Here is a 13,528-nt window from a genome sequence, read left to right as displayed (position 1 = left end):
GAAAATTTGGACCTTCTCCAGGCACAGCTGGGGTGGGTTTGGGCCTTCAAACCTTCTGTAATTGGGTCAGGTCCACCCCGAACAAAAGCAGAGTGGAAATATTTGATGCCTCTTGGGTTCTAGGAAGCAATCTGTCAATAGGTGCTGATTGTTTATAAAAACGTATAATTTATTAATTACATCACCTTAGTCGCTTTTGTTCCTTCTCTATTTAAAAGAAAAACAACATAATGTTTGTAATTAAAAGTGAGAGTATATTTATTATTTAGAAACAACTTAAATCTTAGGATCATCGCTATCCACTTATTTTCATTTATCTACATGGATTGTTTGGTTGGGCTCAGCCATCATAGCTCTTGAGATTAGGGATGGCAAAATCGACTTGACTCAATGGGTATGCATCCTATTCAAATCCGATAAAATCCAAAACATAGGGTTTGACAGGATTTAGATTCAGATTTGGATAAAATCTGAAAACTATAGCACAGATATGAGTAAAATATGGGTAGGCTGTTTTCTATCCAAACTCGAACTCGAATCCGACCCTAATCTACGAGTATGGATAATATCCGAATCTATACGCGAATATATATGTTTATAATTCTGTTTTGATAATTCTATTTTGATTAATAATATGTATAAAATTATTTTGGTTATTTATATATTCTATGTTGAATTATAATTCTATTTCTATGTTTAATTTCTATAAATTTGGACTTATAAATTATGTTGTAGGTTGTATTGGTAATTTTGTTTTGATTGATAATATGCATAAAATTATTTTGATTATTTATTTTTTTTGAGTATGCGATAGGTATGGGGTAGGTATGGATTGGATATGGGGAAATGGATTATCCATGGATATCTCCGAACCCATTGGATATGGAGATGGGTATCTCTTTTCTTATCCTATCCGATATCGGATAGGGTTTGGGTATAGGATATTAAATTCGAATTTGGAGATGGATAATATAATATCCGTTTCAAATTCTATCCATTGTCATCCCTACATGAGGTTGACGTAAAAGATAATTCAATAGGTATTTTTTTTTTTAAAACACTTATTATTTATTCTTTTAAGAATAGCAATGGAAATGCCACCTTTTCAAGTTGGACTCAGAACTTCTTAATTAGCCAAGCACTCAAAAACTATGGTGACAAAAACAAACATACTAAAATCAGGTATGTTTGTGTAACAACAAACATTTTGAAAAATTAATTGGAGAGGTTCCTACCTCTAAAATGGATACCATTGCCCTAGCTTTCTTTCATTCTGAACAATTAATGGATGTTTTATTTGCTGATTCTTATGGATGTAGTTATACTCATTTGGTTTTAATTGACTTATTTTATAAAAAAATAAAAGATGTGGCTCACAGGACATGACATTTCATACTTTGTTTTTTTTCCGATGGCGGCCTCTGAAACTTCCTTGATGAGGTTCCAACCACAACCTTTAAACTGCATCAAGCAATGCATGGCAAATGAGCCAACCTTCACCATGGCAATCCTAAGATGATTTTTTTTTGAGAAATACTTTGTGCATCACGAACAGTGCAGCTCCGTACATACCGTTCATGATAATCGGCTCCCGCATAGGATAGAAAAAAAAAAAAAAATTTATATTGTATTTGATTTCATACATGAGTCAATCACCACGAACCGCAAACTGTACCTCCCATGATGTATAAAATATATATATATATTTTTATAATTCTTTTAAAAATAAATGTCTTTTTTTCTCTATTACATCGGTAGCCTCATATAATAGGACTGTACTGGCAACCAAAATGTTCAGGCTGTAAAATATCTTGTAGCAGGAAGGAAAATTCAGGGGATAATAGTATCAATGGTAGTACGAGGATCCATAAGGATGTATTTTTAATTTCACATTAATTATTTATTAAAAAAAATTAAAATATTTATATAAAATTAAAAAATGAAAATGATATTTTTGGATAAATTTTTTTGAATGAAGTTCTCAATTGTTATAAATAGATGGGTATCCATCGCTTGGTTAAAGCTCTTCTTTATCGAATTGATGACTTTGGCCGTGCTACCTTCCGGCCAGACCTTGGTAGCCCCCAACTTGGGAACAACGGTTCCGACTCCTATCCAAACTGCCCGCAATTCGGCTATGGGCACAGTGGTGTCACATAAATGAGTTCCCCCAGCAGCTAGAATCCTCGAGTGATGACTGCGAATTATAAGACCCGCTCCTCCACAGGATCCATCATGTTTGACAGAGCCATAAAACTAACATTCACGATTGCAGGGGTTGGCAGGGGGGCGAACGAGGGAAGTGGATAAGCTGCCATTCAAAGCTCTGTTTAGGAGGGCCTCCTCAGATTTCCTTGATTGCTGAGGAAGTTTTGAGGCAGTATTACCTTCAACAACTCAGAATTCTGCTTTTTGAATGATTTGATTTTTTCCTTTTTTTTTTTGCTGCACCTGGGTTTGCTCGAAGATCCTCTGATCCCTAGCCATCCAAGTAATGATTAATGATGTTCACCTGCGGTGGTCCGTAAGCTCCATCGCTAGCTCAACCTGAGGAGCTGTCATTCTTTTTCTGTGGGCTTGATTTAAGGATTTTTTTTTCTCCCTCTCTTCTCTTCTCATCTTCTCGTGTGGCTGAACCATTCATCTAATACTAATTGTAGGTGAATTGTGCAGCACCACGTCAAGAAGGTTGCATATATGACTGAATAATCTTAAGAGCATTGCTCTGATCTCTATATAATGTGACAGCATATGATAACCTTTTATGCATAACGTAGTGAAGTTGAGGGATAGAATTCGCATATGCAGGCTCGTATATAGCCATATGCAGCATATTTTAAAACATTGTGGGTGCATTATTATCATGATGTTCTTGATAAAAAGATACCAAAGTTTTAGGGGAAAATCTTAACAATGTTATTTGACTGCAGAGATCATGCTCCATGCTCTATACCTTTAATAATTAATTCAATTTAACCTGCATGTTTGCATGAATTCATGTGCAAGCTTATATGCTATATCATGTTATGATAAGAAGACAATGAATTCTATGGGATTTAATATTATGATGCACATTGACTATATAGATTATACTCCATGATCCCCGCACTAATAATTAATTCATCTCAACTTTGGTGATCAAATTTAGACATCAAAATCAGGTATGTGTTGTTAATATAAATACTATACCGGTACTAAGTGGTTCAATATTAAGATTTGATAGAAGCAATGATCCTATATAGAAATTTACTGAAAAATGATTACTTCAAATTGCATGTGCTAGAAATTCCTAGTCACTTGACCCCACAGGAGTACTAAAATTTTCAATTTCAGAATAAATTTGATGTATTGTAGTTGTGTATTAATTATATACTTTATATATTTTTATTTTTGTTATTTTATTATATATAATGAACATAGGTTTAACTTGGATTAGTAATTTAGTAGTACTATTTAATTATCATTAGAATATATACTAGCATAATATTTAATAATATTAATATCTAATCCTTATATATTGTATAATATCTACAAAATCATGTTACATAATATTAAAATGTAGAAGATAACAAATAATATTGAGCATGCATTTAATTCGTGATTAGAATCGGAATCTAAATTAGTATTGGAATGAATTTGAATGGTCATATTCTTACAAACATTTGGTTTATGATTGGAATCAAAATCGGAATCTTAATGGGATTTGAAAACTAAGGAAGAGTTAGGAATGACTTTTTTTTTAATATTCAAAATAGAAATGAAACTCTTCCAAATCAAATGAATGAAATAGGAGCCACTCTTGCCCGTTCTCATTCCTATTTCATAGCCAACTACTCCGAACTAAACATGCCCTCAAGTTTTCTAAGATAGATGGACATACAGTTTCATCGGAAACTTACCTATAATTCTCGTCTCTTGAGGGGGTTATATGTAATAATTGTTTTCTCAGTTTCGAACCAGTGTCAGCCCGTTGCTTGCCGAGACCGGTTCAAAGTCCCATATGAGAAATATATATAATATATGTATTTGATAGGGTGTTATATCTAATGATTAGTTTCTAAAGTTCGTCTGATACCTGCAACAGGTGTCAAGACTATCTCAAAAGTTGCAATGAGAAACTTCGATATCATATATACAATATATCCACTTGATGGTGCTTCATCTGAAATAATTATTGTGGCAACTTTTCACTAATGCCGGCGGGCGATGTGCCGGAACTAGTTTAGTTTCGCAGCAAAAGACTATTTCATAGACACCCCTACCATAATCTAATATTACATCTGAGTTCGTTTCGTTTCCTTAACTACCTAATTCCATTGTCCTTCCCTCCTGACCACCGACCCAATCGCCTTCGCTGATTTGCTCTCAATCGCCGATGGAAGTTTCCCTTCGGATAGAATCCAGGGGAGAGGGGAGAGAGGGGAGAGACAAGAGAGCGAGGAGCCTTCTTCTCCGCGGATTAGAGGGCTCCTCGTGATGTGCAATTGCCCTTCCCTCAAGGTCTAGATCGTTTGGAAGAGAGAGCTCGCGTCTCTATCATCCTAAAACAATACTTTTAGAAAAGTGTACCGTTTCCTCCTTTCTTTGGATTTGAGTACAATTATTTTAGTTAATTAGTCATTATTGGCTGCGTTGTTGTGAATTACAAAATTTGTGGTTCTTTGATGTAGATTTGTCAATTCTCATCGACAGTTTGTTCTTTTTTTAGCGATAACGATCTGTTCTGTTCGCAATACTTACAGTGCAATATTCTATTAACGTAGTTGAAATTTTGATTTTTCGAGTGAGCTGCTGAGATATGTTCTCTGATGCTGATGAGAGAAAATAGATGAACTATTTGATATCTTTTTAGACTGGTTCTTGCTTAATATTATCCGAGGTCCTTTCTTTTTTTTTAATGTCAGTCAATGAACACAATTTGCTCGAGCTAATTGAACGAACAAAGCATGGGACAATGTTTATCATCTGAAATTCATGTACTGCGGGTTATTAGAATATTAGTTGTTGCGGCCAATCGCCTTGTCGTCTGATCGTCGGAGAACGTGCACCTGCAAAAACGAGAAGTCCACACTGACCGGAGGCGGCTCCGACGGGGACCCTCCGACGGTCAAGTCAGAGAGGTGACTGAGCAACAGTGAAATGAAGACAGAGAGCTCGATCAGGAGAGAGAGAGAGAGGAGCGAGCCTGTGGTTTCGAAGTCGAGAAGTGGGAGCCCCCCTTCGCACTATTGCCTTCCCCGGTTTATATAGTGGAGCACGGTATGGCGCCGTCATTAATGGCGCAGACAAGTGAGGAACCGTCAACTCACTGTAGACTGTCAGAGTCGCCGTGAAAGTGTCATGTCGCCGTGTGGCCGTCAAATCACCAGGGTTGACAATGCCCTCGGCGGGACAATGCCCCTAGATAGCCGTGCCGCATGTCGCTGTCAGAGCTGACAAGGTCTGACGGCTGTACGGCGATTGGAGGAGCCGACCGACCCTAAGTCGGTGGCCAGCTGAGTGGCGTCGGGCCCCTCCGTTGGTCGGCGAGTCTTTCGTGAGTCGGTCATCAGACCTCTGGGTTCAGTCGGTCGGGAAAGGTGCGCCCGACATATCCTCAGTCGGTCGTGAGCCGATAATTAGCCGGTGATGGCGTCCGTCAGTCGGTCGGTCCGGCCGTCGGTCGGTCGGTCGGTTCTTCCGACAGTCGATCGGTCGGTCCCTTCGACCGTAAATCGGTCGGTCGGTCCCTTCGACCGTCGGTCGGTCGGTCCCTTCGACCGTAAGTCGGTCGGTCGGTTCCTCCGGCCATCGGTCGGTCGGTCGGTGGGTATTCCCCAACAGTTGCCCCCCTCCACTCCTGAGTCGGATGGTGAGCTGGCCGATGCTTCCATTCGGGCAGCAATCCTGGGCGACTGGGAGTGGATTTGTCGTATGCACGGATCCGACCGTACCGCCGATTGATCCGATGTCAGGCGCCTCATAAATGCCAAGCGATTTGGGTGTCTAGTCGGTGTCAGATGTCACGTCGGCGTCAGGTGTCAGACGTCACGTCTGATGTCAGGCGTCGCATCTTGTCGTCGTCAGACGTTACGTCGGTGTCAGGAGATCGGGCACCGGACGATACGGTGTCAGACGACCGAATATCCGGCGCCGATCATGGGAGCGTGGGGCGCTGGCAGGCGTCCCATCGGGAACGCGAATCGGCGCGGGCGCATAAATGCGGAACCGCATCCCCGCGCGCCGCGTGTCGAAGGTGGTTGGCCGGTGCCCCCGCGTTTAATACGGGCGGTGCGGCCGTCCCGGGACGGGGTGCGCCGAATCCTCAGCCACTCGGAGGCCGCCACGTGTCGCGCATCCATGGAGCTTCGGTCGGTGCGGAGTCATCTTGGCCGTCGGTCGGGCCTATATATATAGGACCTCTCGGACCCAAGACCCCACCATTGCCATTTCGCTGTCGAAACTCTGTCCGGGCGATTTTTCAGTCGTCGCGGGCAGAGCTTTCTTGCTTCCAGAAGAGCTCCTCCGGTTCGTGGTCCCCTCTTCGTCCTCCTCATCTTCTTCTTCTTCTTCGTTCCTTTCTCATTCGGTTCCGGTACAATGGCCAGAAATCCGACTCAGGGAGCTCGGTCAGGGAACCCGACTGACGACTCCCGGTCGACTCCGAAAGATGAGGTTTCCTCGCTTTCGGGGCCGAATGTTGATCGGCTTCGGGAGCAATATTGCATCCCGGAGCAGTTTCAACTGTCCGCCCCAGGGACCGGCGGTCGGGTTAACAGCCCTCCGCCTGGTCAGCTGGCGCTGTATGTCGAGGACCTCCGCGCAGGTCTTCGGCTCCCGATTTCGGAGTTCGTCCGGAATCTTCTAAACTATTACGGACTCTGTCCGGCGCAGCTAGCGCCGAACTCTGTCCGGCTCATAATTAGTTTTGCGTTGTTGTGTCAGCTCTTGCCGACCAACCCTCGTATTTCTCTCTTCCGGGCCTTCTTTGTGCTCCGACCCCACCCTAAAGCCCGAGGGTGGTGGCTCTTCAACCTCCGGAAGGGTCTTTCCTTCATCACCGGTCTTCCATCGTCCATTCATGGGTGGAAGAACCAATTCTTCTTTGTTTCTTCTCCATCTTCTTGGGGCTTTCCTTCTCACTGGGGCGTGCCCCGAACCGAAGCTAATGACAACAGTCGGGTGGAAGCGGACGACCGGGAGGACTTCCACCGACTGAAAGATATGTCGGTCCCGAAGCAGAGGGAGCTTGTTACCGAACAAGCTCTCTATGACGCCGGCTTAAGCTTGGTCCCCCGACTAGGTATCGTCCGATTTCCCGGTCTCCTTTTCATCCGACCCTTAGTCCGGTTCCTTAGTTAACACTTTTGTCGGTATTGCAAGGACACCTCCAAGAATGCGGCCGACAGACGCGGAGATTCGGCAATTCGCGACAAGGAAGAGGCCAGCATCGGGGGCCGGACCTTCGCGTCCGCCGAAGAAGCCTGCTCCAGCGGCGCCGATCATCGAAGCGTCGGTGACCGATCAATCCGAGCCCGTCATCGCGCTCGCGGCTCCGGTGACGCGTTCGGAGGAGAGGCCGATGGGTGAAGCGGCCGAAGGAACGTCGGCGGCATCACCGGAGGTGGTGGAGCCGGATGTAGTTCGGGAAATCGAACATCATCCGGCGGCGTCTGTGGCCGCAGTGGGGGGTGCTGGTTCTACTTCGAGCATCCCCTCGCTGCCGGTTCCGTCGGTCGGGGCGGCCGATCGAGGGAAAGCCCCGATGGACCCCACGGACGAGACAAGGTCGGGGAGCCGATCCGTGCCGCCCAGCGCACAGTTCCCCGAAGGCGCGTCGGCGTTGGCCGACCACAACCTGGCGAGGAGGTTGTGCCAGGGGATTCTTCTTCCGACCGACGTTGAGTCGCTGAGATCTCGGCAGGTAACCGAGATGCTGTCCAGGTTCTATCCGACTATGGTCGAGGTAAGCTTCGCATCACCTTCTCTTTTCCTTAGAAATTTTTCTTGTTATGTGATCCTGACGAAGCATTTGCAATCGACAGCTGATCTATACAATGTCGGAACTGGAGGCCGGGTACCGGAGGTTCGGCAATGTCCGGGCCGCTTATAAGGAGAGGTCGGCGGCGACCGAAGCCGAGAGGGCGATGTTGGCCGACCACCTTCAGCAATCGGCCGACCGGGAGGCCAAGTTAGTAGACGAGGTCTCCCGGCTTGGGTCCGAACTTAAGTCGGCCAAGAAGGAGGCCAGGCACAAGGGTCGGGCCGTGCGTCGTCTTCGGCACGAACGGGACGGTGCCACCGTCGAACTCCAAGGCGAGCGCGAGCAGCTTCGGGTGAGCCTGGAGAAGCTCGCCAAGGCCGAGGAGGAGCTTTTGATCGCCCAAGCCGATGCCGACATAGCAAAGGCGGAGGCGGATTCGGCGAAGGAGTCGCTCGGTCGGGCGGAGGAAGAGGCAAGGTCGGCGAGGGAGTCGGCCGACCGGGCGGTTGAAGACTTCAGGGTCTCCGACCAATATCGGGAGGAGATGCTCGAGTCGGGTTTCGCCTCGTACCGGGTGGGGTACGAAGACGGTCGGGAGGCAGTCCGGGCCTTGTATCCGGAGCTTGACCTTAGCAGCATCGTCCCACCGGAGGCCGAGGAGGAAGCCACCGAGGAGATGGCCGACCAGCCGTCGGGAGGCGTAGTTGCTGCGGAGGAAGTCATCCCGGAGGAAGCGGCGCCGACTGCCAGTCCCCCGCCGACCGAAGGACCAGCTTCAGCCGTCGACCCGGCTCCACTTGTGGCCGACACGCCAGTCATCCCCGATCTCCCGTCGGTTGAGGAGATCGACTCAGATGGGTGATCGGGCCATACCGATTCCTTTGCTTTTTCTGTTTTTTGGAATGTATGTAATCGGGCTTCGACCCGACTTTGTACATTTTGAATGAAAATTTTGAATGAAAATTTCTTCTGCTTTCCCTTTGTTTCCTCTTTCCAAATGTATAGTTGAATGCCTTAGCGAGTCATTAACTTGTGTAAGTCGCTAACTCTCATAAGTCGGTAGGACGTTCGGCAACTCGTGCCGCTACGAAGGAGGGGTAAGTCCCGACTTTAGGTCGGCTTCTGATAGTCGAGCTTGTCAGTCGGGCGCGTCTTGTCGAGTCGGGAGCCGACCGAACCTGGCAAAGGTTCGGTAGTCGGGCTTCCATGGACGCGATCAGTCGAATGTCGTCCGACGCAGTGTCGGGGGAACGACAACAAGTCGGATCCCCATGCTCTTGCGTCGGGTATTCGTTTTGTGTCTTTCGATATACGGTAGTAAGCCGAATATCGTCCAGCCGGCCGTAGGTCGGTCGGCAAGTCGTGGATGCGACTAAGGTCGCGTTGTGCGATAGACGGTGGTAAGCCGAATATCCTTCGACCGGCCGTAGCCTGGTCGGGAGTCGCGACGATAGTCGCGTGGGCTTTTCGCCTCTCTTTTGGTCGGGGTCCGATCGGCTTGTCAGCCGATGGTTTGGCCCGAAAGTTCGACCGTAGAAGGAGTGTTAACTCCCGTCCATAAGGGTTCATCGGTCCTTGTAAGGGTCCGATGCATCGTCGAAGGAGTGTCAACTCCCGTCAATAAGAGTTCATCGGTCCTTGTAAGGGTCTGACGCATCGTCGAAGGAGTGTCAACTCCCGTCAATAAGAGTTCATCGGTCCTTGTAAGGGTCCGACGTATCGTCGAAGGAGTGTCAACTCCCGTCAATAAGAGTTCATCGATCCTTGTAAGGGTCCGACGCATCATCGAAGGAGTGTCAACTCCCGACCATGTAGACGAGTCGGTCCTCGCAAGAGTCCGATGGATCATCGGCGATAAGACCGTTGGTTCCAGGAGGACACTAAGTCCACATTGGCATGTCGGGGCTTGACCTTGATGAGCACCGATCATCAGTCGAAGAGTTAAAACTTTGAACTTTCAAACTGAATTTATATTCCGACTATCGAATTACAAAGTTCATTGGCAATACAGCTTCAGGTTGTCGGCGTTCCAAGTTCGGGGAATGGATCTCCCCTCAAGGGTCTCCAGTCGGTAGGCTCTCGGACCGTAGGTGTCTGCTACCTTGTAGGGTCCTTCCCAATTGGGAGCCAGCTTCCCTTGGTCCAAGGGCTTCGACACTTCTGCCTTCCTCAAGACCAAGTCGCCAGGCCTAAAAAGCTTCGGTCTGACCTTGGCGTTGTAATACCAGGCGATCCTTTGTCGGTACGAAGCCATGTGAATTTGGGCCTCGTCCCGCAGTTCGGGGAGGAGGTCTAAGTCGGCCCTCCGACTCTCGGAGTTGTCCGGCTCTCGATACCGCTCGACCCTTGAAGATGGCAGGCCAATCTCGAGCGGGATCATGGCCTCCGTTCCGTAGGCCAAACTGAAAGGCGACTCCCCGGTCGGAATGCGGGGGGTCGTTCGGTAAGCCCACAGAACGGAGCCCAGCTCGTCGACCCAGAGACTTTTGGCTTCGTTTAGTCGGGTCTTGAGTCCGTGGAGCAAGGTTCGGTTGGTCACCTCGACCTCGCCGTTGGACTGGGGGTGCCCGACCGAAGTCAGTCGGTGCCTGATGTGGAACCTGGCGCAGAAGTCTCTGAAGTCCTGGTTGTCGAATTGCCGTCCGTTGTCGGTGATGATGGTGTGCGGCAATCCGAACCTGAAGATGACGGATTTCTGGATAAAGTCCTCCATCTTCCGCTCGGTGATCTGCGCCAATGGTTCGGCCTCCACCCATTTGGTGAAGTAATCGATGGCGACGACTATGAACTTCCTCTGACCAGACGCTGGTGGAAATGGACCGAGAATGTCGACTCCCCACTGGGCGAAGGGCCACGGAGCGACAATAGGAGCAATTTGGCTGGCCGGTTGGTGTTGGATGTTTACGTACTTTTGACATGGCTCGCACCTCCGGACCAACTCGACCGCATCCTTCTTCATGGTAGGCCAGTAGTAGCCCTGTCGCAAGACCTTGTAGGCCAGGGACTTGCCCCCCAGGTGATTCCCGCAAATTCCTTCGTGAACCTCTCGGAGAGCGTAGTCGGCGTCGGTCGGTCCCAAACACCTAAGCAGGGGAAGGGAGAACGATCTCTTGTAGAGTCGGCCATCCATGATGATATATTGTGAGGCCGACCATCGGAGTCGCTTGACCTCCGTGGGATCTTCGGGACTGATCCCGTCGGTCAGATACCGGACGATCGGGTCCATCCAACTTGGTTCGGATGTTAGCTGCTGTACTCCTTCGACCCGATCGATGCTCGGCTGCTCGAGGTTCTCCACGAACGTCCGACCCAAGGAGTCGAAGGCCGAGGTCGCCAGTCTGGAGAGTGCATCGGCACGGGCGTTCTCCGACCTAGGGATGTGAGAAATTTCAAAATACTTGAGGCGCGCCACGAGGCCCTTCACTTTCTGAAGGTACTTGACCATGGTCGGATCTCGCACCTCGAATTCGCCCTTGACCTGCCCTACGATCAGCTGAGAGTCGGAGAATGCCCGGAGGCTGTCGACGCCCAGCTCCTTCGCCATCCTTAAGCCAGCGAGGAGTGCCTCATATTCGGCTTGGTTGTTGGAGGCCTTGAAGTCGAACCGGAGGGCGTACTCGGTGACCACCCCATCCGAATTCGTAAGTAGGAGCCCGGCCCCGCTTTCCTGAGCGTTTGAGGCTCCGTCGATGTGGAGTACCCAGGTGGAGATCGGGTCTGACTCAGAGACCGCATCTCGTCCTGGGTCTTCAGCTCCCGACCCTTGGTCGGTTGTCGGGCATTCGGCGATGAAGTCGGCCAAGACCTGAGCTTTCAGGGCAGGCCTTGGTCGGTACTGAATGTCGAACTCGCTGAGCTTCATCGCCCACTTCGCGAGTCATCCAGATGTGTCGGGTCGGTGCAGTATCGTTCTCAGGAGCTGGTTGGTGAGCACCACTATGGCGTGGGCCTGGAAGTATGGACGGAGTCGTTGCGCGGAGACGGTCAGGGCGAGAATCACCTTTTTCGTCTCTGAATATCTGGCCTCTGCGCCGTGGAGCACCTTGCTGGTGTAGTAGATAGGCTGATGGGTTCGGCACTCATTCTCTCGGACGAGCACCGAACTGATCGCCTCAGAAGATGTGGCCAAGTAGAGATACAAGGTCTCCCCGTCCTACGGCTTTACGAGCAGCGGTGGGGAAGCCAAGTACTTCTTCAGGCCTTCGAAGGCCTGTTGGCACTCATCCGACCAAGAAAACCCATTTGCGTGACGCAAAGTTTTGAAAAATGTGAGGCACCTTTCAGCTGATCGAGAAATGAATCGGCTAAGAGCGACAATTTTTTCGTTCAGCTGTTGGACCTCCCTCTTGGTGTTCGGATGACGCATGTCGAAGATTGCCTTTATCTTCTCAGGGTTGGCCTCAATCCCTCTCTGAGAAACAAGGAATCCGAGGAACTTCCCTGAGGTCACCCCAAAAGCACACTTGGTCGGGTTGAGCTTCATTCGATGTCGTCGAAGGGTGTGGAAGGTCTCCTCGAGATCCTGAACATGGTCCGGGATCTGCGTGCTTTTCACCAGCATGTCGTCCACGTACACCTCCATGCTGCGGCCGATCTGGTCTTTGAAGACCTTATTGACAAGTCGCTGGTAGGTGGCGCCGGCATTCTTCAGTCCGAAGGGCATCACCCGATAACAGTAGAGGCCCTTGGGAGTCACGAACGCGGTGTGCTCCTCATCTTCAGGCGCCATCCGGATCTGGTTGTACCCGACGAAGGCGTCCATGAAGCTGAGCAGTCGAAATCCGGACGTCGCGTCCACCAGCTGGTCGATCTTGGGAAGTGGGAAGCTGTCCTTTGGGCAGGCTCGGTTGAGGTCGGTGTAGTCGATGCAGATCCTCCACTTTCCGTTGGCTTTTTTGACCATGACGACATTGGCGAGCCAATCGGGATACATGGATTCTCGGATGAAGCCTGCTTCGAGTAGCTTGTCCACTTCTTCGTCGATGGCCCTCTGCCTTTCTGGAGCGAAGGACCTTTTCTTCTGCCTCACCAGTCTCATCGTCGGGTCGATGTTGAGTCGGTGGGTTATTGTTTCTAGGGGGATGCCCGACATATCTGCTGCCGACCAAGCAAATATGTCGGCATTGGCCGTTAGCAGCTCCGTCAGTCGGCGTAGTTCGGTGTCGGGCAGTTGGGACCCGACCCAAACTTTCCTGTCGGGATTTTCTCCTATCAGAATCGCCTCGAGCTGCTCGGCCGGCGAACCTCGTTCTTCCTCCTCCCGTTGGTCCAGCTTGTCGATTGTCAGAGAACCCCTCGACTCGTCGCTTTGAGCGGAGATTTGGAAGCATCGTCGGGCGAGCTGTTGATCTCCGCGCATCTCTCCGATTCTGTTTTTGATCGGGAACCGAACTAGGAGATGGTACGTCGAGACGACCGCCTTGAGGGCGTTCAGTCCGGGTCATCCAAGTATGGCGTTGTAAGCCGAAGGGACTTGGACGACCGTGAAAGTTAGGTGGACCGTGCTTTACCGTGGTTCGGTACCGACCGTCACGGGCAGGGTGATTTCTTCCTCTGTCGTGACGG

Source organism: Elaeis guineensis, chromosome 2 (assembly GCF_000442705.2).
Source record: "Elaeis guineensis isolate ETL-2024a chromosome 2, EG11, whole genome shotgun sequence".
Taxonomy (NCBI): Eukaryota; Viridiplantae; Streptophyta; class Magnoliopsida; order Arecales; family Arecaceae; genus Elaeis; species Elaeis guineensis.
This window is presented reverse-complemented; position numbering follows the sequence as displayed.